The sequence below is a fragment of the Varroa destructor genome, unplaced genomic scaffold, assembly GCF_002443255.2.
Source record: "Varroa destructor unplaced genomic scaffold, Vdes_3.0 BEIS01000004.1, whole genome shotgun sequence".
Classification (NCBI taxonomy): domain Eukaryota; kingdom Metazoa; phylum Arthropoda; class Arachnida; order Mesostigmata; family Varroidae; genus Varroa; species Varroa destructor.
In genome coordinates, this window is record NW_019211457.1 from 24,681,677 (window position 1) to 24,699,200 (window position 17,524).

General features: G+C 39.7%; 2 long non-coding RNA genes across 2 annotated transcripts; both read left to right on the top strand.

The window, feature by feature from the left end:
• The first annotated feature begins 1,334 nt into the window (after window positions 1-1,334).
• On the top strand, window positions 1,335-3,605 carry LOC147755997 (uncharacterized). Its single transcript, XR_015326847.1, has 2 exons — window positions 1,335-2,358; window positions 2,876-3,605. It is a non-coding gene; the product is annotated as an uncharacterized LOC147755997 (long non-coding RNA).
• A 1,726-nt stretch (window positions 3,606-5,331) lies between these two features.
• On the top strand, window positions 5,332-8,636 carry LOC147755998 (uncharacterized). Its single transcript, XR_015326848.1, has 2 exons — window positions 5,332-7,098; window positions 7,635-8,636. It is a non-coding gene; the product is annotated as an uncharacterized LOC147755998 (long non-coding RNA).
• Window positions 8,637-17,524: the final 8,888 nt, after the last annotated feature.

A 17,524-nucleotide genomic window follows, 5' to 3' on the forward strand; every position in this document is an offset into this window, starting at 1 on the left:
AGAAAACGCGTTTCAAAGACAGAACGACTAACGCGTGCAAGCACTTTGCCTCAATCAAGTTATTAGCCAACGTAAATAAAGCCTGCAGCATATACTGTTACAACATCCAGCTTATATTATAGAATCTAAATCGTAGTTTGCCATTTTTCGACTGCTCATAAAAGCCGTAGGCCGTTATCAGTTGTCGTAGGATATCAACATATCCTGTGGTTCTTACTTAGTCCCACACAATCAATAAGTATTCTTTTAGTAAGTTCAAAACTAAAACAGTCCAGCTTGCCTTTTACTAAAAAAATATGCAGTCCACATTTTGTGATAGAACAAATAAACCACCAGAATATGAAAAATGTATATACATCATTATTTTTATGTAGGTCCAATAAACAGGACCACAATACCATCTTGTCGCATAGACGTGGCTTAGTAGACCTTAGGACTAAGGAATATTACTACTCCGGGCATAATTTTAAGAGATGAATATATTTTAGGGTAAAAACAAATAAAACTACCTGCCATTTTATTAGAGACCAATTTTTTCTCCCGTATACCAGGAAGATTCTCTAGCTGGGGCATCTGTTAGTTCCGAGCAGAGAACGCCTTCAGACCCTCATTTGAAACTGCATCTTTTCTAGGTCAAGTATGACTTACTCCAAAATGGTCGCCAGCCGTTAATGTTTTATTGTATCCGTTGAAAGGACACCTTGTCGTGGATCGTTAATAAGGTTTTACGCTGACTTGCTTTCATTTATACGTAACTAGTTCTTAGACTTTTTGATGTACTTTATTGTACTAATATAATATATATGTATATATTATAAAAAGTACTGCTCTGTGTTGTCCTCGTGACACCCCCTTTAAAATCAAAGCAGTTGTGCATTGTATTTCCGCCATGTATAAATACCTGGGGTTTTTGACCGACGCCTACGTTTCCAATACACGTCTTTCTAACTATCATCATTACTGCACTTCAAACATAAAATGATATATATAAATCTGCTCTCGAAAAATGTGTGCCACTGTTTCGCTCTGCTGTCATTGTGAATATATATATATATATATATATATATCATCACCACTCAGATAATGTTTTGTATCGTTATCGTTTTCTAATCATTTGTCATCACATTTACATATTTACATTGTATCTAACCGAAACGGTTCGTCTAATGATTACCCTCAGCCAGTTAACGTCGATATATCGATGGTCTATTTGGTACATTGATACTTAGCCCGATATGACAAAAAAGAGTAAAGGGAACATTACGAGAGAAATATTGACAATTCGAAAATCAATCACTCGCCTTTTACGAGCAAGTAACGTGTAGAAAAAAAAAACATTACGGCGTCCGTTAGCATCAGCTATCTGGCAGAACGCTGCCAATCTGACTAATTTGGCAAAACTGATAAATCCCTAAGGTGTAGTGGTAGGTCACACACAAGTCCTCGTTATGTTTCTACCCTTGCTTTACGATGATGCCAACAATCACGACAAAGTGAATCAAGAGCTGAGCCTTATTACATCGTCCGTACAATTTCAATTTTCGTCAAATTCAATGTATTGTTGCAACATGACTGTTAATAAGAAAATATCTATTTTTATTGCGGTTGTTGCTGTGGCTGTGCTTGTTACTGTGACGGATCTAGTTAGTGCGAGAGGCTCCGTATAATCGCCATGCGATATGGCTAAAATAAAATGAGAAGCGATTTTACAAATGAGCCCCTGTAATTCAATGACCACTTAGCATCAAGTCGAAGCAACCCTTTGACTAGACGTTGCCATTATCCCAATTCAATCAGCTGTCTTCGAACGATGAAGACAAGGCTAAGAGGCTTGTGCTTATTTGTTCGTACAACCGTGCGTGCGTGCGTGCGTGTATGTTTGTCAGTGAGCGTACCCGAACGCATAATCATTACCGTTATTACTATTGATATGAATATCGTCATCGCGTGTGTTTACATATTGTGTCGCTATTGATGTAAATGGCTAGATAGTTAGACAACACATCACCGTCGACAGATGCAATGATGATAATGATCATTGCTGGGTTCGTTATGTAACGGGACGGCGAATCGCAGGCGCATTAACAACAACAGAAACTGCACTAACAGCAATGAAATTGGAGGTAGTTAAAAGCCAATCTGCTGCTAACAAGCCACTCCGCCGATGGACGCAACGAGCCGTAACGTAATACCAGGAGCCGACAGCGCCCCCGTCTGAGACCTAAACTGATTTTCGTACAGAACAATAACGGTAAACAACGACAGATTCGAACGGCCAAAAACAACAACAACAACAACAACAACGCCGCTAATAACACGCCGGGGTCGTTTACAGTTTACTATTTACCAGCTCGAACGGTACGTCTATGGCTTATACTTCGTATTTCAAACTTGTTTGCAATACATGCATGTCTATATTCACTTTTAATTACTTCGTTCTACTCTAGTTTACAGCCTTATCTACGCTATGTTCTACTAACAACACTAAAATGGTCATAGCTTAGGATTTACTTCGCTCGCAAAAAACTCGTTTATTCGTCCATTTAGTTTTATTACTATATATAGTAATAATAATAATAATAATAATAATAATATGTACGGTTTCATTCAAAGCTGAAACAAAAATGCCCAAATCTCACTTTATTATGTTACCGATCTAGAAATTCAGCCGAAAACCACTACGTTACGTTAGCCGAAATACAATGCTCTTGCTATAAATCAAATCTTTTTATAATGATTATAATCCGCATGTATATATATAGGCAATGCAAAAGGGATTCGATATGACCTATTTATTTACGGGAAAACGATTTAAGCAAGCTTCTTTTCGTAGCATTTGTGATAACGATTGTTCCTGTTTGCCTTTCTCGCACAGGTACGGCACTCACTACTACCTGAAGCTCCATGATGGATTTTCGAAACATCGAATTAAAAATTTCCAGTCGTGCGGTAGGAGCCATCTTTCCATAGCCGATAACGTGCTATAAGCCCATCATCCGCTACGTCACATCATATTCCTTAAGACCTCTTTAGGCAACATGTGGATCAGTTGTTTTTCTGTAAACTAAGGGTCCTAAAGGCCGACAAAATAGATTATTTATCTATTTTGTGAGTGACGGACCGGGTCCATGGATATAGCTATGTGTGAAGCTGCGCAAGGTCCTAACGGGCCACTGAGCGATCTAGATTACGCGCTGCACTAACTGCGTTACGTTAGTACGAAGATAATCAAGTTGATTTTATCCAGTCCGTACACAATAATTGAATCGAAAGTTTTGTTGCTTAAACAATTGGGATGTTGGAATTAACGATCTGTACGAAAATATAAGGTTCCGATACATGCATGAGCAAGCCTTTTATAATAAGCTGCCTCCCTCGCTGCCCATGTATGACTGCATGACGTGACGGGACAAAACGTGTGCTAAATGTTTATATATCCAAAAACTTTTCGACACTACTCGATTACGAACTTCTATCAGAAAAAGTGAAATGAAATAATGAATCTGTTATGCCGTTGACTATATAATATACTGCTAAATTATAGTATACAAGTGTCTGGATCAAATAGAGTAAAATTCCAAATAGAATTGGAATTTAACGATTAATATTGTATTGACTTTTTTTACCTATAGTTTAGATAGGTTCGAGTTACCCTTGCTGGCTTTCGTGATGAAGATTAATTTTCGAGAAAAAAAAATATCAATTATTAGTTGTATCAGAAAGAAGTGAATAATTGGAGTTCACTCCTTGTTGCCGTACTGTCTGACGCAGATAGCGACAACTATCATACACATGCGGACAATTTAAACTTCATTCCATACGTAATCACAAACAATTCGAGTGGCAGTAACACTGAATCAATGAGAAACAAGCACACTGAACACAGGCCGCACTTGGACAATTTCGAAATTTTTCGGTTCACACCTCTCCTGCGGATCCTGTCGGGTATGCATACCTAACCGTATCACTTGCGGCTTGTAAAATTACCTTCACTAGTGCCACTGTCGATATTTCGATAATAGGATATCTGATTTAGATTTCAACTGGCGCTATGCTATCGTAGCACAAAGAAAATTTAGAGTCCTTAGCAGATATGTAACGGGTTTTCCCGATTCGCTCTCGGAGCGCTGGTTGACGCCAACTTTTGACTGTTTGTTTGTCTGTCTGTCTGTCTGTTTGACTTGATATTTTTTTCTTCTTCTTTACGATTATGTTATAGCATTAAGTATGGCACGACTGCTAGATCTGTGTGTGTTGTCTCCGCAGTTTCAAGTGAGCCAATTTCGATCGGCTCCATCACTGACCATTGGCTATGAGAGATACTCTAATTAATCAACGCTATGATTAGTCAGTGTACCGGAGATTGCATTCGTAACTGTACTCCTTACTGTGGTATCTTTCAGCAAGAATGAGTCTATTCACAATATTGATAGACACTGCATTATAATAGCCAGTTGTTATCGCAGTGGTACCGTGAACGCGACTGTACACACAGAAATTCAATGTCCGCATAAAGACTCTATCGATTTTGTTTGGTTCCCGTTCTGATTAATCGATTCGAAAATCGGCCAATCTTTGGTTTGCGCCAATCTATTATTGACCAGCGTAACATGACGACGGAAATACCAGTTGCCCTATTTAAACTGTACAGCGTAGACTACCGCACTATACTAATGCTAACTATATATCATATACGTAGTCGGCGTTAACAGGGGAAGTTCTGCGCAACTGCCACCTATAGTAATAGTCTATGAAAATGTGTGACAGTTCTATAGGAACGTAGTTTATTGTTAATCGTTCTATTTGCGCGCGGTCGTCGCGGTCGCTCGGACGACCGAGCTTTCGGCTGACAGGTACTAGGGGGTCCCAGCTTCGAAATCTGCCAACAACATATAAATTATCTTAACCAACTTATTTCGTTGAAAAAGAGAACTCATTAATCTAGCGAAAGAAAGAAAGAAAGAAAGTTATTTGTTTGCATATACGGTGTGTATGCAGGTGGGAAGTTGAGTTTTTGACGATTCCGTCCGAGCGCAAAAATACTGCGAAGTAAGGAGACGTGCATCCGAAGTGAGCCGTTAAAATGCAAGCGAGAAAAAAATTAGTATGGTAGTATAATTAGTTTTACGGCTTACTGCCTTCGTTACTCGGTTGACAATGATAGATTCGTGGGTAATATCATACGTACATGATGCTATTTATCATGAAACGCCATAGAAATAGCATTTGTATTGATTTTACGTATGCATTTCACGCAAATGATACAATAGAAACATAGGTAAGACGAAACACTACTCATTGCGGTGCCAAACATAGCGGGTGTAAGAATGATTGATCGGGCAGCAACTGCCATTTTTTCAATGAATCCGAAAGAAATGGGTAGATTATTCATTTTATTATATGTGTTGTTTAGTATATGAAGTATTCCTGCAACACTTGTTGGCTCGCCCATTTGGCCATGTCTCAAAATATAGTTATTAAGGAATATTTACGTTTGCGTTCAAAAACATCTATTTCCACTTCACGTCAGAAAGATATAGACACTTCATTGTACCGACATAACTAACGCATAAAGGTGAACAACGGTGTTTCGTGTCCGAACGCCGTGTTAGTTCTAGTAAATAATCGAAAGTTTGAAAAACGATGTTTATGGGTTAGAGGGAACGCAATGTATTGGTTAGAAGATTCAAGTGGAAAAAAGCGTAGCATGAACATGATGCTTAAAAATGATTACTGCCTAGGTCTGGTGCTGAATGTTTTTCTTTGAATTTCCCATAGATCTAACGTTGTTGCTATTATTATTCAATTCAAGGTTGAAATTTGCTCGGCCTGCTGGTGCCAATGCAAGGAGTTGGCCAAAAGCAGCTTCCAGCGTCCGTCTAAAGCTTTCCGCTTAACTCGATGCCCATTTATGTTGGGCAAAGCGAACCGTGTACCATTAAGCATTCATATGTTTGACCTCTATTTGATAAAAAGCTTTAAACGTTACACCTGCTACATTAACCCCCTACAGGTATTTTGAATCCCCTTCATCCATGCATTGACAAGAACGGTAGTTTCTTTTTCGCTCTAGCTGACTCTGCTTCTACTTTTGAAGAAGCTATCCAAAAATGCGACTATGTAACAGCTTCTAATTGACGCAAAGGATCCCATTAGCCGCAGTACAAGCACTATATGAGGTGAAGACATGTCTTGTCTTCATATATGGTAAAACATTTTTAACAGGTGCTGTCTGCGTATACGCTATAGTTTAGATAAGCTCAATACAAAAATGGTTGTTCTATTGTTTATGTTACATATACGACAGTTTATCTGCTTAATATGGACGCGTTCTTAGCCACGCCTGTCTTACCAACTCGAATTAACCCGGAGGCGCTTCGTATCTGCCCTACACAGTCGGACGTGTTACCTTTTTTGCTTTATTTAAATTATTTTTAGTATGTTGGTTTATAGTTATATTATTTATAAATATTTATAATAACAATAATATACGTACTGCAGTACAATAACTACATCTGATCTGTTGGGTTGATCTGTGTAAATACATAGGTAAACGCGTTTGGTTCAACATAGTGGCGTACGACGAAGGCGCTTACCAGCAAAAACTGATAATAAAAAATACGTGGTTTGAAATGTTTACTGATATTGGTCCGCTCGTTATCGGACCATCAGATTCAATCCTTTTCACCGTGCTGCACGTGCTGGCAACATATACGAGAAATCAATCAACGTCTATTTTTAGATGTTGTAAAAGTCTTTGGTCTCGGTTGACCTGACGATCAAACGTCGAATATTACTCTGTTGTTCAATCAGTTTCAATTCTTGCTTGTTTTCTAGCAGAAGCCTGAGTACCACGTGCATGGAATTATCGTGCAGTTTAGGCCTAAGCCAAGCTGGCGACCGCACGGATAATTGGTGAACGTTTCTGTCTTTTCAGTATTCCCAGTTGCTCTCTTTTGTACGAGGTGTATGTATATTGTTTCAAAGCATAGACGTTTTCGGTGCGGTCGGCCATTTCCGAAAATTGCGATTGCACGACAAGACTGAAGCCGACGTTCAGAAATGGTACTTCGGACTCATTTTGTGAACTAGCTCACGGTAAATACAGATTAGGTCTGTCTAGCGGGCGACTGCCAATGCTGAACCCGCTGTAGATGCATTAGATAGTAGCTTTATGGTAACAATATGGCAATAATGGAAATGGATATCATTATTAAATGAATGTTTGGGAAAAAGTTATCAATTTATCCTACGTTCCATGAAGGCAATGGCGTCTACTTAATTTCTTTAATTCCAAAATCAACTAATTACGTTCTTCAACCAGTCCACAATTTTTGATCATTGAAGGAATCGAAAATGTATGTGACTGATACGTTCCATGATTTTTGAATGTATGGAAATAACTATATTACACCGGCACAGTCAAGGTGACGCTGGTGAAAGCAATATATTAAGTGATTCTTGCAACAAAGATGCCATTTGGGCCATTTATTTCAGGCTGAAGTTATCACGCCCACCTTTTAAGGTCACCAAATTTTACAAAATTTACATTTATCTGTTGTGCCTTTGATTAGTCAAAATACGTCAGTAAAAAGGTTAGTTGAACAACTGCTATTTTCCTTTTGCATTGACAGATCGTCTCTCGTCGTGGGAGTTGGGCGTCTTTTAGACTACCGTAACCAGTGGCAATGCTGCGATGACGATTGAAAATACTACTGGAAACCAATAGAAAAAAACTATACATAGCTACTAGGCTTAGTGCCAATGTCCGTGCATCTACGCTTTGGTTTTGAAATAAATATTCATATAACAAAGTACGTGACGTATATGTCCATCGATAAGTGGTTGAATCCGACCAGCAAGGTTGAGGCTGGCACACTCCGTAATGTGTTCAGCTGAAATGTAAATACCGTAGAATTTTTAGGCTTATTTTCAAGTAGAGGCTTATTAGGCTTTAACCTATTTTTATTCTGGAGCTGTAATGCAGCAGAAATACTGGTAATGTCCTAGTAAACAAATTATAAACATAAGCAGATGACAGTAAAAAGTACTGTGGTGACTGGAAGTTAATTTCGGTTTTGCAAAAAAATTAAATTTTATAAAAAACTATTTTAGGTTTTGTGAAAAAATTACTGGCAGAGTTATCCATTTTGGGATCAGTTTGACGCTTTAGTGGATAGCAAAAAAATAACAAAAAAGAAAAAGGAATGAAATTAAACCTAAGTTCCATTATGACGCATTGAAAACGAGCCTAGAAAATCCAATAAGCCGAAGAACTACTGCACATTTCAAATCGTTACATGGAATTTGATGGTCCATCCATATAGTATGTATTATATTGACGCAAGAAAAAAATGCTTAAAGGAAATTGGTTGACTGGGAAAGCGAACTTACCTGTTTTCCCAAAAATCGTATCTTTGTTGACTATAAGCTGTCTCTCCAGACTACGTACCTAACGGCGATTGCTATGAGAGAAAACTCGTGTACTGTTAAAGTAACGGCGTCCTTTCTAGAAGCTACAACAACATCAATTATAAAAGATCCAATTTATTTCGCATTATAATCGGCTGGATCTGCCTAGCGCTGGACCTTTTCCGTCCTGTCTATGAAATAAAATCAATTCTATCTAAAATCAATATCTAATATGTTATTGCATAAATAGTGTTCTAATAAAGTGTAACCTCCCCAAGCATTGGAGAGACCACGCAAGTGGTGGGCTTCGTGCCAAAGGCAAGCGGGTGAGTTTATATCTGTATACGAAATGCGTGAATAAGTTGTGGGTTCACTAATGTCAAAAACTGATAGGTAACATTAAAATATACGTGTGTCTTTCAAAAGCAATCGATTATATACGCGCATTATTAAACCTTATTGGAATGGAATCTGATATTCGTTATACAGAAATATATGATTATACAAAATATCATTTGACTGTGACCAAGTCCCCTCTAAAATGGGGACGCTTTTCCATTAAATTCTTTCTTGTTTGCACCGGTACAAAAGTTTAGTAGGTCCTCTAGACATGTTCTCGCTTATAGGGCACACTAGATACGTCCTCACGGTACGAACAGTATCGGGTACGGGGATGAAATCGCATTTTACACGAGGAGCCGTGTCATCGCGGTTTAAATATATGTCGCCTTCTTTGATGGGCCCTGGTCTGTGTCCTTTCACGTAGGTTGGCCGAGCGGAACAATACCATGTACTTACAGAACCCACGCCTAGAGACTGGCTGGAAGTAATTGTCCATTTGAGTAGTGTCGCTGCAAGGGATTCAGCAAAACGAGTCGACGCAGGTAAGCGACCTGTCATCAATGACAGCTCCTAACTCCAAAATAATTCTTCAAAACCTTCACATCGCAACGTCTTGGTAACCGACGCTTTGACTATGTTTATAAGACGTGCGGAAAACACCATGGCGCGCGGCAAGTGAACAGCTGAAGGTCCATACAGGTGACGTTGTGCCTGCAGCTTTCGAATCCCAGGCCGAGTTGAATAATACCTTATTTGGCAGCTTTTGTCAAGGATTAAGCATTGTGCAAGGATCGACCAGTCGTGTACATTCGGCGGGGTCAGTGAAGAGGAACTGTGCGATAACCAAGTGGGTGTGAGGTGCGGCCTTAGAACAGATAAGGTCCAAGTACGTGTACAAGCGGATATAAACAAGCCTATCTCTTGACCATGATAACGGGTAAAAAATGCCCACAAAGGCAAACACCCATTTTTGAAGAAGACATCACGAAGCTTGCGCGTCGGAAGAGGCGCTTGGCCTCCATCAGCAGCTAGCCTGTGGGTTGGCAGATAGGCAGCACGACGTTGCGCAGCTCACTGGCGACCACTAAGAGATCAAATAGAAACTTTTTGCAGAACCGCTAGGTGTTGCATCGCAGTCGTGCAAGATTTCTCGTAGGGACGCAAGCACAATTCGAACAAAGTGACCCCAAAATTCATGCCCCCGTAGTACTGCTCGTTTGATGGCGTAACCTAATTCACTAACTCCTTGAATGCACTTAGCAATTTGGAAATGGGAATGATCTTTGTTACGAGTTCAAGCAATGTCAGGCGCCTCGATAATAGCCAGCCTCCAATCCCCCACTGGAAGAGAATATTGGTCGATGCTCACTAGCATCGTGGGCGCTCCAGCTGAAAACGAATATGCGACTCTTCTAAGCGAATTGATTATTCCAGGCGAGCAATCCAATGACAGATTCACACCAAATGAATGAGAGCCCGCGGAACTAATGATATCGGAATCATCGTTCTGGGCGACGAGGAACCGTAGATGGTATTATTCTGTATGGGAGCTTGCAAAGGTCTGATCGGTCAAAACCCCGGCGAAACACTGACCAGCCAAAGCTTAACGAACATAAGTATGCCACTTGTATCAAGAAGTGGGCGTACAGGAATAAGAAACCACATGAGCAGATGTCTTGCGGCAGACACTGCAGCTGTTGTTGTATCAAGGTGTAATGGTGCTTTCTCTTGCAAATTCTGCATGCCCAAAGGGTCTTTTACAGGTTTCATTGTGACCGTGTACCCGAACGCAAGAACAGCACCGATCGTCGTCACTAATCAGCAGGGTTAGCGTTCCAACGAGCCGGAGGCCACGATGGATCATAACAATACATACTCGTATTGAAAGTTTGAGTTAGACAACCAACGGCCGGCGCGACAGTGCAGGTTCGGCGAATCAAGTAGGTTATTTGTTAGATCGTAGTTGCTATCAACGACGTTAAACGCCGTAATTTTCCTTTTTTTTTTTTTCTTTTGTCCTAGCTGCTATGCTTTACTTAGCCTTGTCTTTTGACGCACGTTGATATATCTCTTGCGTTTATCTTTAGCGTATTCAATAAGAACGCACACCAGCATTGCTTTTCGGATCGAAGATATAGGTATCTGCGTAAAAGCAACCAGATCAGTACCTAGCTTCTCGATAGCATTCATGCCACTGACAATGTCGTCTAGGGAATATTGAGTGATATCACGAAACGCGTATTATACAAATTGTCTAGCATTTACCAGCTGCCGGAGTCACTTTGCCTCTAGTTCATGTTCAGCTGTGATTTACATTATTGATTATGCAGCTTTCTACTAAGGTCTTCTGGCGATGACTTTCGTGGTGCAACGAGTCGGCGTCCGTCACGTTTTTCTAGCGGCCAATCCACATGTAATTGGGATTTCCACAAATGATATTGTAATAGATCGTCGTCGGAGATGTTACGCACTCAATCAAGCACGGACGAAGGCACTGAGTACACTATTTGCTGCTGCTGTTATTCGTGCATACTATATTGTCAGAAAGGGCGGTAGCGCTGATCCGATTTTTGCATCATTATTTCCCTCGGAACCGGCCGGCTGATTTCCCTAAAGCGACTACGACATCGAGCTATTATTTCTCCAGATTTAATACGTTCAGGAAATTTCATTTAATCATCTTCGCGAAATTCAGCTTAAAAAGCGTTTTATTTGAGATCATTTTGTTTTATATTTGCCGAAGGCTCGGCTTTCTTTTTGGCTGTATAGTAGTTACGAATAATGCTGACTTTTTTTTGCTCGATACTCTTCGTCTAGCGCTCATTCCTTCCTAACGGACCTAGCCTAAACGAAGGTTGACTAGCTAACGAAACCGTTCGTAGGCGTCGTGAAACCATTGTATCTCTGTACACGCTCAGCTCACAAATACACTCTACACAGTTTTTTTACTCGAAAATTGCGTGTAATCTTGCTTAAGTGACGGCATAATAGCTTATATGGAGCGTTATAATGGCTTGCTTTATCAGGCCTGGCTGTTGGTCCTAGGAATTTCCTTTTTATGACCACATATTAATAAACTGTCCTTCCAGACTACGTAACTAGGTACGAGAGAAGACACGTCGTGTTGGCGTTGTCCGGAGACTCGAAATAAACTAACTTTTGTTCATAAAAATGACGAAGGATTTACATTACAGTCAGCTCCGTTTGGAGCCGCATACTCTATCCGTATATCTATATTACAAAATACTAAACGTGCGAATTTCGCTTGCCCAAAAGATGTCCTTCACAAAAGCAAACATTCAGGCTTTCTAGCCGCAGAAAGGAGCCACCATGTAAAAAGTCGGCCTTTTGCCAAAGGCAAACAGAACTTTCGTCCGGGGGTGGACTGATTATCTCACGGCAATAATAACCCCAGCAAGCTTTGTTCATGTGCTTATAACGGCGTACACTGTTCGCGCATAAGCTGTGGGTTTGTAAAGCAATGGAAAAAGGGCTGCTTCAAGAACGTGTGCACTCAACACCCGAAATACTATAAGACCATTTAAAATTATTTTTTATTTCATTATCATTTTGTATAGATATTATTATCAATATTAATTAAGTCAAAATATATGATCGTATAAAATATAAATGGACTTTGCCCAATGCATTTAAGAGCCCGTATTGAACTCCATACAATTGTTTGATTCTCAAATTGAATAGGTTCAATCTATGCGAGGTAAATTACCAGCTACAGCAGACAGAAACGGCCATTTTGTTTGAAATAGCAAAGATTAATCAAAATCAAGTCGCTTTGAGGGTGAATTCCATGGATTACTCGTTTTATTATGTCTTTCCCTTAAGCCGAACATTTAACAGCAGTCGAAATGTAAGGCAGCAACATACGAAAAATACGTTAAGCAGACGTGTCCACGACCAATCACGTTGCCAGCCCAAAGTCTATACCCTAAGATCGTTTATGTCTTAATGTCCCTAATTAATATATAGCAAGGTCATTAAAAAATATGTATATATATAGAAATATACAGCACCATGAGCACCACTACTAAGACCTAAATTAGTAGATATGAACAAGATTACCAGCTATAATTAAAATGCTTATAGGGGTACTAAATATCATACCTATCGATATGTTGTCCTGTAATTTACCGATCTAGATATTGCGCTAGAGACAGGCAGCTCACAGTCGATATCAGCAACGGGTTAAGACCATACTAATCACAGAGTCAACAAGGGACCTAGATACCCTCTGTCGAGTTTCAAAACCGTCTTTGAAGTTAAAAGTTAAATAGAGGAGCGTGATCAAAGACTGCTACGAGCGACTTACCCCCACTCCCCGCAACTTGAAGTCTGTTTTCCAAGCGCTCTCGGTCATTGCGATGACAAAGAAACCCATGTAATATTCTAAAAAAATATTTGATAAAATGGTGTAATTTAGTAACAATTTTTTTAGAACCAAATGATTTTTTAAGGCCTCTTTTATAATCCGTGGGCAATTAATATAATGGGCAATTAATGCTTCGACAAGTTTAAAATCTAATGATATCATTAATTAGAGAGCTTCTTATTCTTTACATACCGTTGTAGCAGTTGCTATTTTTGCTACTCTGTTTTTTTTAATGGTCAGTGGGACAATAACTTGGTTTTGTGTTTGTCGTTTCGTTCCTGGTTGACTTCGGACAACTTTGCGATAAGTCTATGCAGACAGACCCACGCTGTTGTCAGCTGATTTTTCTTTTATTCTTTCGAGCTTAACGTCCGTTTTTATTCTTGTTAGCCATTGATCTAGATCGTTATGTCCGCTAAGATTACCTGTAATAGCTTAACCTGGCTCCCTCTAGTGGCTACTTTCGCTCTTCGTTTCATTATTAGACCTTTCAACTGTTTCCCGACTCTGCATCACAGTTGTCATCGTTACGGCAGCTACTTTCAAATCAAATCATTTGCCAGTTGTTGTTGTTGCGACTGCTGCAGCTATTTACATTTTTCCAAAAATCGATTTCGCGTCATCAGAGCCCATTTACCCTGAGTTACTTCTGCTCTCATCCGCTTCCACTTTGGCTGGCTTCAACTAGGATGCAAGCGCACAGCAATTCCAAACCCGTTACATGCTGCTATCGGATTTTTCTGTTTACAAAACGATAACAGGAGCAAGTATACTGATTCGTTTCTACAAAAGGCCCTACCAGCAAAGGTTGCAAGCAAGATAACGCTTGCGGGACCTCTATTCAGGAACCGGCAGCAGAGGATCTGTGACGATCTGTATTGTAACAGAATATGTTGTTGGTGCTCACTTGTTAGCTCCTCTGCAGCTGTCGATAACGGCACTGCACACGTCGTCTCTTTTTTCGTGTATTGGTTCATGCCTTTACCTGACTCTACCTGTCTTCTGTGTGTGCGCGTGTGCTTGTGGGTGGCAGTGGGCGTGTGCCCGTTTATTTAACCCTGAACCGCACCTGTGTATTCGTAGCACGGAAGGAACCTTTGGAAAAAAACGAAGCTTTCAAGTTATAATGATACTGAATGCAACTTGATTGTATCAGACGATATAGACCATTAAAGACATGACAATGATGCCCATTACACAATTATGGCGACCACCTACCCAGCCGATTTCTGTCGCCTTGTTGCTACTGTCTATCGGTAGTAATGGCGTTGATATGAAGTGATAGGAGACGTATGACGTTTCACGTCCAATGCCGCACGTAAGAGATCCGGATGAAAACCAGGTACGAATGCTCCTTATGTAGGTATTAATTATTCGTGGTTTATGGCTGCGGGCGTCACCTGCGCTCAGGGCTAGAACATGAAGTGGCTTAGTTAATCATAAGTTTCATTCCTCTAGACAAAGTTCGTCGCGAGGTCAGTTCGGGAACATAGAGGTCTTCTCTTCAGTGAACTTGTGGACTCTGACCGTTTTGAAAAGAACGGTTAATTTCACACACTGTGTAATAAGCAAATATGTTTCTGTGTGTGTATGTGTATATTAATAAAAAAAAAAAAGAAGAGAATCCGTAAGATTTGAGCCTGGAAGAATCGCTATTGCACTGCTTATGATTATGAATCTAAGTTTTCATCGTAATCTCGTTTATGCCGTCGATTAGGAGGGTCCTGTCGTTTCGTTGCGTGTTTATTTTTTTCATAATATCCACTGAGTACAAAAAGAGTAGCAAATATATTTTCCTGGACAAAAATTCTATCGATTCGCATCTATGGCGCCAGATTCAAACTCTGGACCCATGGAACTATTTCAACCTAACTATCTCACCCAGTTTACGAACACATGGTTTATACATGTTTTATGTGTTTATAATTGTTTAGAGACAAAAATCATACACGTTAAGGTCGCGCTGGACGGTTCGAAGAGGAAATGCGGCTGTCAGTCTACTAAGATGGGCACATTACTACAGTCCGCATTCGGTATCGCATCCGCAATCATAGACCGTAGCGAATTACAAAGTCATTATGTTCTATTGCCATTGCTATAGAAAGCTCTCGATTCCTATGTAACGTTGATGCATATAATTTCACCAGAGTGACGTTTTACGTAGGATTAACGTATGAAAAACAATGTACAATATATTTCTTGCGATCTCGACGACATCGAAGCGGCTAAATAAAGTCAGGACCGTCAATTCAACAACATCTGCTAAATGGTATGTTTCATAGTTTTTTTGTTTAATGTTGTTTTGAATCTACATCTTGGGTTTGCATAACCACCGTCACTATTTAGAATTCGTCACCCGATATAGTTAAGTTACGGAATTTACGGAATAAGTTAGTAACAGGCTATAGTCCATATTAAACATAACAGAGTCAGCAGATAGATTATAATTGACCACAACTAACTTCGTCCTTCGTATTCGCTAGTAGCACCTCTAAGCTGAGCTGGGATACTACCATGACAGTCCCTAATGCTAACAATAATTATAGTTCGGGCATAATGGTAGTTTGTTAACCGATTGTATCAAACAGAACAAACCAATATTTTCGCTGAGACCTACTCGTAATACCGCAAATCATTATTCTTTCCTATTTTACGCACACGCCATATCATGACAGCCTATACACCATACATATAATAACAGCCTCTTCTGCGTTCGACAAGAACCTTCGATGACACATCATTGTCAGCTTTTCGACCGGTACTTTTCAATAGTAAGCACCATAAACTGCCAAAGATCTTCTCGAAATCTTCATGACCTTCGTCATCGTCGATCTCAGTCCAAGAGGCCGTTCGACCGTAGGTGCGACGATTTAGAGCTCTTCCAGGGCCCTGTTTCCTATCAGGCAGCTATCGTTCACCAACAAAACAAAGAACTGGTCAGTTAATTGATTCAAACGTTCAGGTGTCTTAGCGACCGTCTGTGGCTATAATGGTCATGACTCTTCTTGCCAATCTTAGCTTCTATGACAATTTCTTCATGTCTGTTCATCTCTTCCTCTTGAATAACAGTACACTGTCATTAAATTTCCCATAACCAGATGTTCCCAAGCCGTGTATTTGGAGGGTGATTAATTTTCTCCTACAACGGGCATCAAACATAGCGGGAACAGACCAAGGGGAAAAAGGTTTGTAACTATTCTGAGTGTATTGCGCCGTCAGAAACAGATGTAGCACGTACCTTCGCTGAGCCTAACTGCTCTTTCAGCCACTTGAAGTTTCCGTTGGCATCGATCAGACACAACGGTAGACAGATACTACCTGTGATTATTGGCGAAGATACGAATAAACTTAATAGGCTAATGATCATTCCATAATAATTGATATAAAAAATCGTCGCCAACTGTTAGAAGATTCGGTTGGCGTCATGACCAAGACCAAACGACATAAAAGGGCAAGTGCTAAAAGCACGTGATACGTTCAAACTGGGGAAAACTTTAGTGGGCTGTTTATCGTCACTGGCCATCTGTGCATTTGCCGCTCAAGATATGAGAAAAAGATCAGTTCTTTCTAGAACAAAGTAAGAAGCTCATTATGACAAAGAACAGCGCGCAGTTTTTGGATATTAAAAAAAGGTCAGTTGTTATTTTATCTTTTCTCGTTGGACGAACCCCCCGCGAAGATTGAAGACATCCCTTTTACACGACCAATTACGTTATTGACAGTTCCCATACACAATTTAAAAGTTCATTTTCATAAGGAAAGCCGCAAAACCCTAGATGGAGGTTAGATCTAAAGAACTCCAAAAAAAAATGGCTCGAAAATTCATTTTTGTTATGCCTAATTATACTTCATTATTACAAGCTGTTTTTTTTTTTATAACTTTTTGGCTGTTTTAAGATTTTGAATTTCAAAAACTTCCAGCTTTTTCACTGTTAAGTGAAGTGTAATTCCGTTAGAATTTCTTTGTATATTGCTCATTACATCAACAACTTTATACCGGCCAGAATCATGAAACTTACGATTACCGTTAAAACACGATACATAAAACGTTAAAACGAATCAAGGAACGAGTATTTCAAAGTAGATTAGTTAATAGTTTAGTCCTAATTTGAAATTGTAATCGCTGTAAATGGCGGTAGCATTGGGCAGACATGATGGTTAGGAATAAAATTTTTGGCACACGCAAGAAATTTCGTTGAACTATTTGTTTTTATTTAGATCGAATTTTATACATGAAAGATAAGAGATATTCATATTTGGGAAGAGCTAGGAAAAGATTGGAAAGTTGGACACATCAATTACCTGGGCTGTAACCATGTTTATGAATGAGCTCGCAAATGTAATCGTGAAGTGTTTTGAAGGTCTATGCCTTTCTTACACTGT